This window comes from Dipodomys merriami, unplaced genomic scaffold (genome assembly GCF_024711535.1).
Source record: "Dipodomys merriami isolate MVZ:Mamm:240054 unplaced genomic scaffold, mDipMer1.0.p SCAF_219, whole genome shotgun sequence".
In the NCBI taxonomy this organism is placed as follows: Eukaryota; Metazoa; Chordata; class Mammalia; order Rodentia; family Heteromyidae; genus Dipodomys; species Dipodomys merriami.
The window spans coordinates 1905548-1918109 of NW_027203593.1; the positions used below are offsets into that span (position 1 = coordinate 1905548).

At 37.1% G+C, this 12562-nt stretch overlaps 1 pseudogene; it reads left to right on the top strand.

Annotated features, from left to right (window-relative positions):
• The first annotated feature begins 825 nt into the window (after positions 1 to 825).
• Positions 826 to 922, top strand: LOC138834555 (U6 spliceosomal RNA; annotated as a pseudogene).
• Positions 923 to 12562: the final 11640 nt, after the last annotated feature.

Genomic DNA, 12562 nt, shown 5'->3' on the forward strand with positions numbered 1-12562 from the left:
ACATTTGTAGATTTACACCCTAGAGCTAAGAGGAAACACTATTATTAAAACATTACCAATTTAAGGCCTAATATCAAGGAGAAACATATGGCCTTCTCCAGGAACTATGGAAATATTTGGTGATAGAAAGTCAGTAGTGTAAATTCCTGCCAGGTTGGATGATAGACATGCTAGAACAGTAGGTAATAATGCATATGAATAATTTTTTCACCTTCTTGGCTTTAGCTACTTTTGAAATGATAAGTATAATAAACAATTATATTTTGATAAAATACCTTCCATTCTGAACAATTCTGTCTGAACTGTTCATCTCTCTATGATCCCTTGTAACTAAGATTAGTTTTGTTCCAGTAAGACAATCTATGCTGTCAGGGTAAGATATTCTGGTTGGTCTGTTCCTACATGGAAGAAGGGTAAAGGTTCAGGTAGACATTTGTCCCATCAAGACCTCATTTGGGAAATTTTAAGCTGCAGAAGTTTAGAAGTAGCTCTTAAGTAAGGCTTACTTTGAATCCATTAGATCTACAAAGCTAACTGAGTTGATAAATAAGTACCTGAAAAGCCATCACCTTTGGACTTAGCTGAAAAGGTTTCAAAATATGATCAAATTTAAAATGAAAATGACAAAATAGACACTGAAAAAAATTGTAAATGTGAGTGATCGACCAAACGATATGTTTTTTTCCACTATACACAGAATTTTAGAGAAATAAGATCAATAGCATTTTTAGGAACAATAAGAGTTCCTTGTTACGAATAGGGAACCATGGATATATGCCTGTATAAAGATTGCATCATTAAGTACTTAAATTTAGAGGGTACTACATGCTTCAGAAGCAGGTCTACCCAAATTACAATACAGAGATTAACATGAAACTTGCACAAAGATGATATGAAAATTTGTGAAGTATTCCATAATTTTCATTCTTCTGATGCAAGAAATGAAAAACAGTTATTAAAAAGTTAATTACAAAAAAGTGTAAAAATACATGTAATTTATAGACTTAAAGGTTAGTTTGACATAGTGTATTAATTCTTCACCTTAGAAAGGCCTTTACATAGCATAACCTTTACAAAACTTGAAATTAGATAACATTGTAATTGTATCCCAAAGAAATAAAATAATATAAGGACCTAGGAAAAAAAGAAATCTTAAACTTCTTCTATATGGAATGCAATCTGAAAGGACACATTTATTAATGAACCTATACCTTATATAACAATGTAGAATTCCAAGTATTATATCTAGGAGTGAATGAAATAGATTATGGATATTATACAAACATAGATATACTTTTTTCAGAAAACTACGAGGAAAAACTTTAGTTTCTATACTATTCATTTCAACAGATAAGTTAAAATTATTTCTGATTTAAAAAAATCACAAACTGCAGAAATCATTATAGATGTATACAAACAACTCTTGAATATATTTTGACATCAAAGTCAGGCAAATCACTTGGAAGAATACCATGGAATCCATGAATTTTTAAAGTAAGATATTGCTGTTGCTTTGTATTGTGAAAAAAAAATTAAGGGACACAAAGGATGGACTGGCATTTTTGAAATTTAAGACACTTAACCAAACCATTACGACTTAGGAGAACAATTTGTACAGCCTTCCACAACTTCAAAGAGGTAGTGATACATACTTATCCTTTTGGCAATATTAAATGCAGTTTCTTCCAAGTTTTTCTTCAGACCTGGTTTGATATAATTATTCAAGAGTGTATCTTTTCTATTTCTATTCCTAGCAGCAAGATGCAAGGCAGTCAAGAGGCCTTTAGTTTGGGTATTGGTATCTGCATCATGATGAATTAAGGAAGAAGCCACTCTAATATTATTGTACATATAAGCACTGTGCAGGGTTATCAGCCATTCAGAGTTATTGCATGAATATCTGCCTTGAGCTACCAACTCATGGACAATGTCTAAGTGTCCACTCTAGGCTTCCCAATGAAGAGGGTTATACTCATCCTCATCCCTAGTATTCATCTGGGTGGCCTTTTGGGAAAGTTGTCTACACACAGTAGTAAGCCAATTAATTTCATCATCCCAAAGAATAAATTTGCTTGGATCCTACTCCATTTTTTTTCTTGCAATTGATACCATTTCTCACTTTTTCATCTTGTTCCTCGTCTTTGTCAGAATTTCCTAACCAGAGACTTTGAGTGCAAGTGGGAATGAGATGTCCACGTATTTCACCAAGAGTTCACAATGGTTGAACTGGTCAGAAAAATCTGGTGAATTTCCTGCATATATTTTTTCACCATGATTTATTTTCTCTTTTTCCATTTTTACTATTTTAAATTATTCTAACTGCATAGTAGGGAATTGATAGAGAGCAGAGGAATGATTTTCCTCAGTATTCAAAAGTACAGACTGAAAATGAGGACCAGTGGGGTCTTCATGTGTAGCTTATTCTAGGAATGAGAAAATAGGAAACAATGTCTTCTATGTCAATGATTTGGGAAATACCATGTTATAGTGTAAAAGAACTCACTATTCAACATAAAAGCTTTAAGAGCTTTCTAATAGCTTTCTAATGATGGTATCCAACATTAGAAAAAATGTATAATGCAGTAGTAAAATAGAAGACCTTTGTATGACTACCTAAATTCATGTTTTTTTTAAATAGCTATACAATTCTGAATTTTTTTTAATTTTTATTGTGAACATACTGTACAGAGGGGTTACAATTACATGGGCAAGATAATGAGTACATTTCTTATCAAGCATTGTAGCCTCCTCCTTTGTTTACCCTTCACATCCCTTCCCAGCCTCCCCCTGCCTCCCACCCAATCCTGCCCCCACACCAAAGTTGTAAAGTTCGTTTTCGACATGACAACTTGTACTTCTCATTGTTGCACCTCATCCATCTGTATCCTTATTTAAATGAATTGTTTTTCCCAATACCTTCCTCAAATTTTACCGACATCAAATAGAGAGAAAGCAAAGGTTATACTGTGGGGGAGGGACATACAAAGCAACAAAGAAATAATCTTTTATATGCGTTAGAAACAAATGCATGAAAGACAAAAAACTTTTAAATATATATCTAAGGGTTCATTTTCCTAACATCACACTATCTGACCTTCTCTGCTTGACTCATACATATACTAGAAATTGAAAATAAGGGAAACCATGGGACCTATGCTTATTTGGGCTTGGCTTACTTCACTTAATATAAATATTTCCAAGTCTTTCCATTTCCTAACAAATGGGGAAATGACATTCTTTCTGATGGAGGCATAGAATTCCATTGTGTATATATACAAACCTTTTCTTGATCCATTCATATACTGAGGGGCATCTGGGTTGGTTCCATATCTTAGCTATGATAAATAATGCTGCAATAAACATAGTTGTGCTGGTAGATTTAATGTGGTCTTGTTTGTAAACATTTGGGTAAATGCCCAAAAGTGGGATTGCTGGGTCATAGGAAAGCTCTATGTGAAGTCTTTTGAGGAACCTCCATAGTGCTTTCCAAAGTGGTTGAACAAGTTTACATTCCCACCAACAATGAATTAATGTTCCCTTCTGTCCACATCCCCTCCAGCATCTGTTGTTGTTAGAGTTCTTGATTTTTGCCGTTCTAACTGGAGTGAGGTGTTATTTCAATGTTCTTTTGATTTGCACTTATTTTATGGCCAGGGATGTTGAGCATTTCTTCATTTGTCTATTGGCCATCCTTCTTTCTATTTCAGAGAAGTTTCTCTTTAAGTCTTTCGCCCACTTATTTAATAGGCAGTTGTTTCTTTGAGGATTTGTTGTTGGGGGGTTTAATTTTTTGAGTTCCAAGTATATTTTAGATATGAGACCCTTGTCTGTTGTATGGCTAGTGAAGATCTTCTCCCAATCCGTGGGCTTTCTGTTGATCTTGCTAGCTATGTCCTTTGCCATGCAGAAGCTCTGCAACTTCATGCAATCCCATTTGTCCATCCTTTCTTTGATTTGTTGTGTTTCCAGGTCTCTATTAAGAAAAATTCGGCCTGAGCCAAGGAGACCTAAGGTTTCTCCTATTTCATTCTGTAATGTTTTCAGAGTGTCTGCATTGACTTTGAGGTCTTTGATCCATTTGGAGTTGATTCTGGTGCAGGGTGATATATAAGGATCTAGCTTTAGTTTTCTACAAGTAGTTAACTAATTTTGCCACACCATTTACTGAAGGGGCTGTCCTTCTTCCATTCTAATTTTTAGCTCCCTTATCGAAGATTAGATGGCTATAGGTCTGTAGGTTCATTTCTGGGTTTTCAATTCTATTCCATTGGTCCTGAAATCTGTTCTTAATACCAAGCTGTTTTGATTACTATGGCTTTATAGTAGAGTTTGAAATTTGGTATTGATATTCCTCCAGCAGTGTTCTTTCCGTTGATGAGCGTTTTTGCTATTTGGGGTCTTTTATTGTTCCATATGAATTTTTGGATTGCCTCTTCTATTTCCTTGAAGAATGAGGTTGGAATTTGATAAGTATCGTGTTGAATTTGTAGATAACCTTGGGAAGTATTGCCATTTTCATGATGTTAATCATTCCAATCCAGGAGCATGGGAGATTTTGCCATTTTTTAAGTTCTGTTTTGATTTCCTTTTTCAAGATTTTGAAGTTTTCATCATAGAGGTCCTTCACTTCTTTGGTAAAGTTAATTCCTAGGTATTTTACTTTTTGTGGGGCTATTACAAATGGAGTTATTTTCCTAATTTCAGCCACACTTTCCTCATTGCTGGCATACAGGAAAGCCATTGATTTTGGGGGATTAATTTTATACCTTTCTACTTTGCCAAAGTTTTGAATCAGTTTGAGTAATTTTGGTGTGGAGTCTATGTGATTCTTTAAATACAAGATCATGTTGTCTGCAAAGAGGGAGAGTTTTATTTCTTCTTTCCCTATTTGGATACACTTTATGTCTGCATCTTGTCTTACTGCTGTAGCTAGATATTCTAATACTAGATTGAAGAGAAGTGGAGAGAGTGGACATCCTTGTCTTGTTCCTGAATTAAGAAGAAATGGCTTTAATTTTTCACCATTATGTATAATGCTGGCTTTAGGTTTGTCATATACAGTCTTTATTCTGTTGAGGAATGTTCCATCGATTCCTAATTTTTCCAAAACCTTCATCATAAAGGGGTGTTGGATCTTGTCAAATGCTTTTTCTGCATCTATTGAGATAACCATGTGGTACTTACTCTTGCCCCTGTTGATGTGATGAATAATATTAATTGATTTGCGTATATTGAACCAGCTTTGCATCCCTGAAATGAATCCTGTTAGATCGTGGTGTATGATTTTTTGGATGAATTGTTGAAGTCGGTTGGCCAAAATTTTGTTGATAAATTTTGCAACAATGTTCATCAAGGAAATGGATCTATAGTTCTCTTTATTTGATGAGTCCCTGCCTGGTTTTGGGATGAGGGTTATGCTGGCTTCATAGAATGTGCTTGGTAGTGAACTTTCTCTTTCAATTTCATTGAAGAGTTGGAGGAGTATTGGTGTGAGCTCTGCTTTGAAGGACTGGTAGAATTCCGCTGAAAAACCATCTGGTCCTGGACTTTTCTTAGCTGGAAGGTCTCTTATTGCTTTTTCTACTTCAATGCTTGATATCGGCCTGTTAAGCTGGTTGAATTCATCTTGGTTTAGTTTTGGGATGTCAATATTTTCTAAGACAAGGTCCATTTCTGTCAAGTTCTCAAACTTATTAGCATAAAGTTTTGAGAAGTATTCTCCTGTAATGTTCTGAATCTTGGTTGTTTCTATGGTGATGTTTCCATTCTCATCTCTGAGTTTATTTATTTGGGTGTATTCTTTTCTTTTTCTGATAGATTTGCTAAGGGTCTGTCAATTTTGTTAATTTTTTTTGAAGAACCAACTCTTTGTTTCGTTGATTCTTTCTAAAGTTTTTTTGGATTCTAATTCATTTAATTCTGATTTAATTTTAATTATTTCTTTCCGTCTACTGGATTGGGGTTTATCTTGCTGCTATTTTTCATGGAGGTTTAGATGTGTCACTACTTTGTTGGTTTCAGATCTCTCCAATTTGATGTTGTAGGAGCTCAGAGCTATAAAATAGCCTCTGTGTACTGCTGTGTCCCAGAGGAGCTGGTTATTTGTGTGCTCATTTTTGTTGAATAGCATGAACATTTGAATTTCCTTCCTAATCTCTTCCATGACCCACTCGTGATTCAGCAGTGAGTTGTTCAGTCTCCATGTGATAACCAGACTTTCTTTGTGGCTTTTGGTGTTGAGTTCTAATTTTATTCCCTTGTGGTCAGAGAGAATGCAAGGTATAACTTCAATGTTTCTGAATTTAGACAAGTCTGCTTTGTGGACTAAAATGTGGTCTATTTTGGAAAATGTTTCTTGTGCTGCTGAGAAAAACATGTATTCTGTTGCCGCTGGGTGAAATATTCAGTAGATATCTGTTAAATCTAGTTGATATATGCAGCTGTTTAGGTCTGTGTTTTCTCTGTTGAGTTTTTGCCGAGTTTATCTATCTAGTGGAGAGTGTGGTGTGTTAAAATCCCCAACAATTAATGTCTTTTGATTTATATGGGATTTGAGGGAAAGTAGTGTTTCTTGGATAAATGTGAGTGCTCCATTGTTTCATGAGTAGATATTTAGAATTTAATATCATCTTGAAGTAGAGATCCCTTAATTAATATTTAGCATCCTTCTTTATCCCTTCTCACGAATTTTAATTTGAGTCTATTTTATCCGATATTAGGATTGCAACTCCCGCCTATTTATGGGGGCCGTTTGCTTAGTAGATTATGTTCCAACCTTTAACATTGAAAATGTGTTTGTTTTTACAGGCAAGATGTGACTCCTAGAGGCAGTAGATAGAAGGATCTTGTTTTTTATTCCAACTAGACAGTCTATGTCGCTTAATTGGAGAGTTCAGTCCGTTAACGTTAAGAGAAAGGTCTGAGAGGTATTTGGGAGTTCCTGCCATGTTATCTACCTTCTTGGGGGCTGCAAAAACTGGGTTCTTCCTATGGTTCTTGGATTCTCAGTTTGGGTGCAGTTTCTTGGCATTTATTGTGGTCTCCTTGGTTTTCTATGTGTAGGACATTTTTAAGAATCTTTTGTAGGGCTGGTTTGGTGGAGATGTATTGTTTCAATTTTTCTTTGTTATGGAAGGTTTTTATTTGGCCTTCATTTATGAAGGAGAGTTTAGCTGGGTACAATATTCTTGGTTGATAGTTGTTTGTTTTTAGGGCGTGGCATACAACATTCCAGGCTCTTCTGGCTTTGATTGTCTCTGCTGAGAAATCTGAGGTGATTCTAATTGGTTCACCTTTATAGGTGATCAATCTTTTCTCCTTGACAGCTTTAAGGATCTTTTCCTTGGTCTATGTTGATCCTGTGGATTGTGATGTCATGGTGGGATGTCCTATTCTGGTCTGGTCTGTTTGGAGTTCTAAAACCTTCGTGTATCTGAATAGGTCTATCTCTTTGCATGTTTGGAAATTTCTCTGCTAGGATCCTGTTAAACAATTTTCTTAGGCCATTAACTCTTGTTTCTAGGTGCTCTTCTACACCCATTACCCTTAGATTAGGCCTTCTGATGGTGTCTTCCAAGTGTTGCATAGATCTATCATATTTCTTGGACTTGTCTTGGATGGTTGTATGTTCTTTCTCTATAATATCTAGGCTATCTTCAAGCCCTGAGATTCAATATTCTTTACCTCCTTAATTTGATGTTCAGTGTTTATTCTCAGATCACTTGGTTGTTTGGTTATGGTTTCCTTGGATTCCCATTCCTTCTGTTGGGTTCCATTCATCATTCCCTTTGTGGTATCCCTGACTTTCTTCAGCTCTTTGTTAATGGATTCCATGTATGCCTTTAGTGATCTTGTGTATTCTCTTCCGGCTGTCTCAATTTCTGTATTACTCTTTGATTAGCTTCCCCCCATTTGTGCTTTTCCTGTAGTTCTCTTTGAGTGTTCTCAGCCTGCTAATGCCATTCCTGCCTTTCTATTTGAGTATTCTCAAGCTGCTTATGCAAATCATGTATCAGTTTTTGAGTAGCTTCCTCACGCTTATGATATTCCTGTATGAACTTTTGGATTGCCTCCTGGCTCTCCCTACACGTTCATACAGTGTCGCTACCGCCTTGACCAGCAAGGAAGACGCGACACCGGACTCTTCTCTCTGCAGTTTATTCAGGACCTTTGAGTAATCTTCTGACCCCAACCCCGGGGAGAATTCCCCACAGCCTTAAGTACCCACTGGGTAGCCAACCCTGATACACCACGTGGGAACCACCAATAGGTTCATGTGCATGGAAGCAAGCCAGATTCTTTGCCTTAGCCATATAAGGAGTTGTTTACCACGAGAGCACTCGCCATCGGGAAGGTGGAGGGCGGAAGCCGGCGCCATCTTCCAGGTGCGGCCTCTCGCAGCTCTCTACAATACAGAGTCCTTTGTATGCTTTCAATCTTTTCATTTCTCATGTTGCCAGCAGTGTCTGTAGAGCTATTTGTGAATTTTCCTTTGGATTATTCATTATCTGTTCTGTCCCCTGATTATCAAAGTTGGGAATTTAGATAACCGGATTTGCAATTTTTCTTGTGTTTTTCCGGCTTACTCTGCCCATTTGAGGTAAAAATAGCACCAGTTTTGTGCTAGAACACTATCCTAAGGCAAGCATCAACCCAAGTCTGAATTTGCACAGTCAGTCTACAGATACAATTTAGTTCGATAGATCCATCTATTCAACATCAAACAAAAATACATTAATGGGCTACGAACCGCAAAGAAGAATTTGGAAGACCTGTAATGATTAGGGTTAGGGAGAGATGTGGATAAAAAATAGGAATAGATTGATGTGGGGAGGCTCAGGGAGAGTTAACTAAGTCCTAATCTCAAAGCAGGAAATAGGTTGGGTAGGATGAAAGTAGAGAGAGTGAATAAAAGAAGAAAGGGAACGGGAAAATAAAAGACCAGAAAAAATAGAAAGGTAAAAATTAATAACATTATGTAGATGCGATAACAATCTATTTAGATAAGAAGGTGAATTTATTGAGATAAGGGGAGGGATATAAAGGAGATGTGAAAAACTTAAAAATAAAAATGCTTAAAATATTATATAGGTATAAAGAGGTAGTACTGCTATTTAGGAATTTAAGTCTTAACGGTTTTGAATTCAGTGATAAATTTGTGGATTAAGTGTCTACCCAATGTGGGTAGGGTCTAATAGTCATCTAAGGGTTTATCTGAGGATGTGCAGTACAAGAATTAAGTCACATAAAGAAGAACGAAAGAGAGGAGAAGGTGAAAAAGATAAGAAAGGAAGAAGAGAAAGATGAGAATTTCAGTAGAGCTAAGCAAAAAACAAAAAGATAATTTAAAAAGACAAAAAAAAGAGAAACAAAACCAAAAAAGAAAGAAAAACGCACACTCACTTATTCGTAAAATAAAAATTATATGAGGGAAAAAAAGTTTCTGGAAAACAATTTTTTTTCAAAAAAGGCAAAGATTGAAGATTAAAAAAAAAAAGTTTTAGAAAAAAAATTTATAGAAGGTACCAAAAATAAAAAATGAAAAAAAAGAAGAAGACGAAAGAAAAAAAAAAAGTTCTTTAATTATTTTTGGAGGAGTGGGAAAAGTCTTGTATCTCCCTTGGGTCTGTAACCAGCCTCTTGTTGGAGTCTCTGGTCTGCATGTGGTCCTGTGCCTTGGTTGGTTTCTTAAGTCAGTTTGTTCGAACAGGCAGAAAAATGCTCTGCTTTACCCAGGATTTGGCGATCCTCTTCCCAGGCTGGTTCATTGGGAGGCAAATCTGCTTTGAGTGTCAGAAAAGAGGGGGAAGCAGTGATGAGGCTAGGTTCTGGTTAGAATTGAGGCCTTTCAACAAACACTAGCTTTTCCCGGGGGCTAGTTTGTGAAAACTCACAGAGCCCAGCCTGGAGCCATTCTCATGGTTTCTGTTTACTGAATTTCAATTGATTGCCCAGGCTGCTAGAGTTAGGGGCAGCCTCTGGCTCTGATTACCCAGTGGAGAAAGCCACTCCAAGGGCTGGCGCCGGAGCTGGGTGACTTTTCCCTGGGTGGAGCTGAGTCTGGCAGGTCATGCTGCCATTAAGTTCTTGTTACCTGCTAAATGACTAATTTTATTCGAAGGCCTGAGTTAGAGCTAGCAGCTCCTCCGAGCTTTGTCGGTATCCAAGATGGAGATCTCTGGTGCTGGGGGGGGGGGTGGCCTTCCCTCCTCTGCTCCCTGAGAAGGAGTGAGGATGTCAGGCTTCTACTCACACTGAGTCTTGGTTCCTGGATCGTCTCTGTTCTGCAAACTGCAGGATGAAGATGTCCGCTCTTTGTCGGTTCTTGCTTGTGTTGAGTAGAATCTGCTCACCTGCAGTGTCTGGCTCCTTCGTCCTGGAACTCTCTGTGACTCAGGTAGGCTCCTGCGCTTGCCCACCATCGCCATTGCTGCCACCCCCGCGGCGGCTGCTGGCAAGAGCTCAAAAGTGTCTACTTGCCTGGGTTTCCCCTCTCTGGCCTAGCTCTCTATCCTGTGATGGCACACTTCTTGTAATTCTCTGGCTTAGGACTGTTCACTGGAACTCTAAATCTGCTTTTTATTGGAGAGCTTACTTAGACTCCAGCTTTTCCTCCGCCATCTTCCCGGAACTCCCAATTCTTGTTTTTTGTTTTTTTTTTTTTTTTTTAATACACTTGTTTTCATCTACAAATAGTCCTGTCTATTGTCTTCAGGTGATTTTGATGATTGAAGATGCTTAATGAGAAGTCAAAATGTATTAGTAGTCCTTTGCTATCAATTAAATTTCACTTTTTCTTCTTGGAGAATATAATGATCAAAGCAATAGTTCACAATCAGCAAGCAATAGTTCAGAATCATGGTTCAACTGCAAGTGAATCACCAGTAAGTAATCCGCGATTCCATTTTCCACATAGTTTTGTCACAGATACAATCTGCCTGCCTTCTCTAGTTGATTTCCTAGCCTGGACATATTCCTTCATTGTACAGGAAAAGTGTAATTCACCTGATTTCAGTCAGATCTGTTAGTAGAATTATCAAGTATTTAGATTTTTTTTTATTAACTTAGTTGTGGGGCCTGAACTCTGGGCCTGGGCACTGTCCTTTAGCTCTTCAAATCAAGGCAAGCGCTCTACCACTTGAGCCATAGAACCACTTCTGGATTTTTCTATTTGTGTGGTGCTGTTTTGGGAAATGGCAGAGCAGAAGGTGAAATGATGCAACCAAAAATATAAAAGCAAAATAAATTAGGATAATTATGGAGCAACCATATTGTCTATAAGAACCATGAAAGAGAAAGAGGAAGAGATATAGATGTGCAATGACCGAACTAGCCACAAAAACCATGCTTCTAATCAATTTACAGAGCAAACAATTTTTTAATTTTTTAAAAGAGACGGAAATAATATTTATATATAGAAATTAGTAAATACATTTTAGTCGCCTACATAAAGAGAATAATCTTAATCCTTGGGCTGGGAAGGTGGCTCAGTGGTAGAGTGCTTGTCTTGCAGCTTACTACAGTGCAGAGACAACTTTCCAAAAAGGCCACTCATATGAATACTAGGGATGAGGATGAGTATACCCCTCTTCATCTGGAAGCCTAGAGTGGACACCTAGACATTGTCAATGAGTTGGTATCTCAAGGCAGATATTCATGACATAACTGTGAATGGCTGGACACCCCTGCACAGTGCTTATTTGTGGAACATATTGCAACAGCACACACACGCCCACACACACACACACACACACACACACACACACACACACACACACATCATCATCATCATCATCATCAGATTTCTTCTTAAGTATTTTTGTGTATGATCTTAAGAAGAAATTTACATTACTAACTTGAATTTCTGACAGGATAATATCATCACTGTACATCTTGCTTCTATATTCTCAGTTTTAAATTAATATCTAAGTATGTGCCTTACATAAGTACAGGAAAAAGTAGGAGCCACACGGGTGGCTCAGGTCTTTAATCCTACCTAATAAGAAAGATGAAATCTGATGATTGTGCTTTGAAACCAGACAAAAAACGTCCATTACATTCTCATTTGAAAGTAACCAACAAAATCTAGAAATGGCGCTGCAGTATAAGCAGTAAAATGCTAGCCTTGAGAAAACTAAAACAAAAAAAATAACAAATTCTGGGACAGAGCCAGGCCCTGAGTTCAAGCTCTAGCATTACCTCCAAACTAATGAATGAAAGAATGAATGAATGAATGAATGAACTAAAAATAAATTAAGTGGTCACATGTGGAGAGACAGGTAAAATGTAACAACCGTGGTGACTGGATTATGTATTATTTTGTAATAAGTTAAATTATCATTTTTCCTAATCACTAATATTTTATTTGAACTTTTTTGTACAATGAGCCCTGAATTTGGCATGCATGTATATGTGTGTGTACATGTGCACACATGTGGGTGTATGTGTGTGTGTGTGTGTGTGTGTGTGTGTGTGTGTGTGTGTGTGTGCTGTTGCAATGTTGCTTGCCAATGTAGACAGAGTGAGGCTAAAAAGAGCTGTGTTGCAATGTTGTTATTTATCA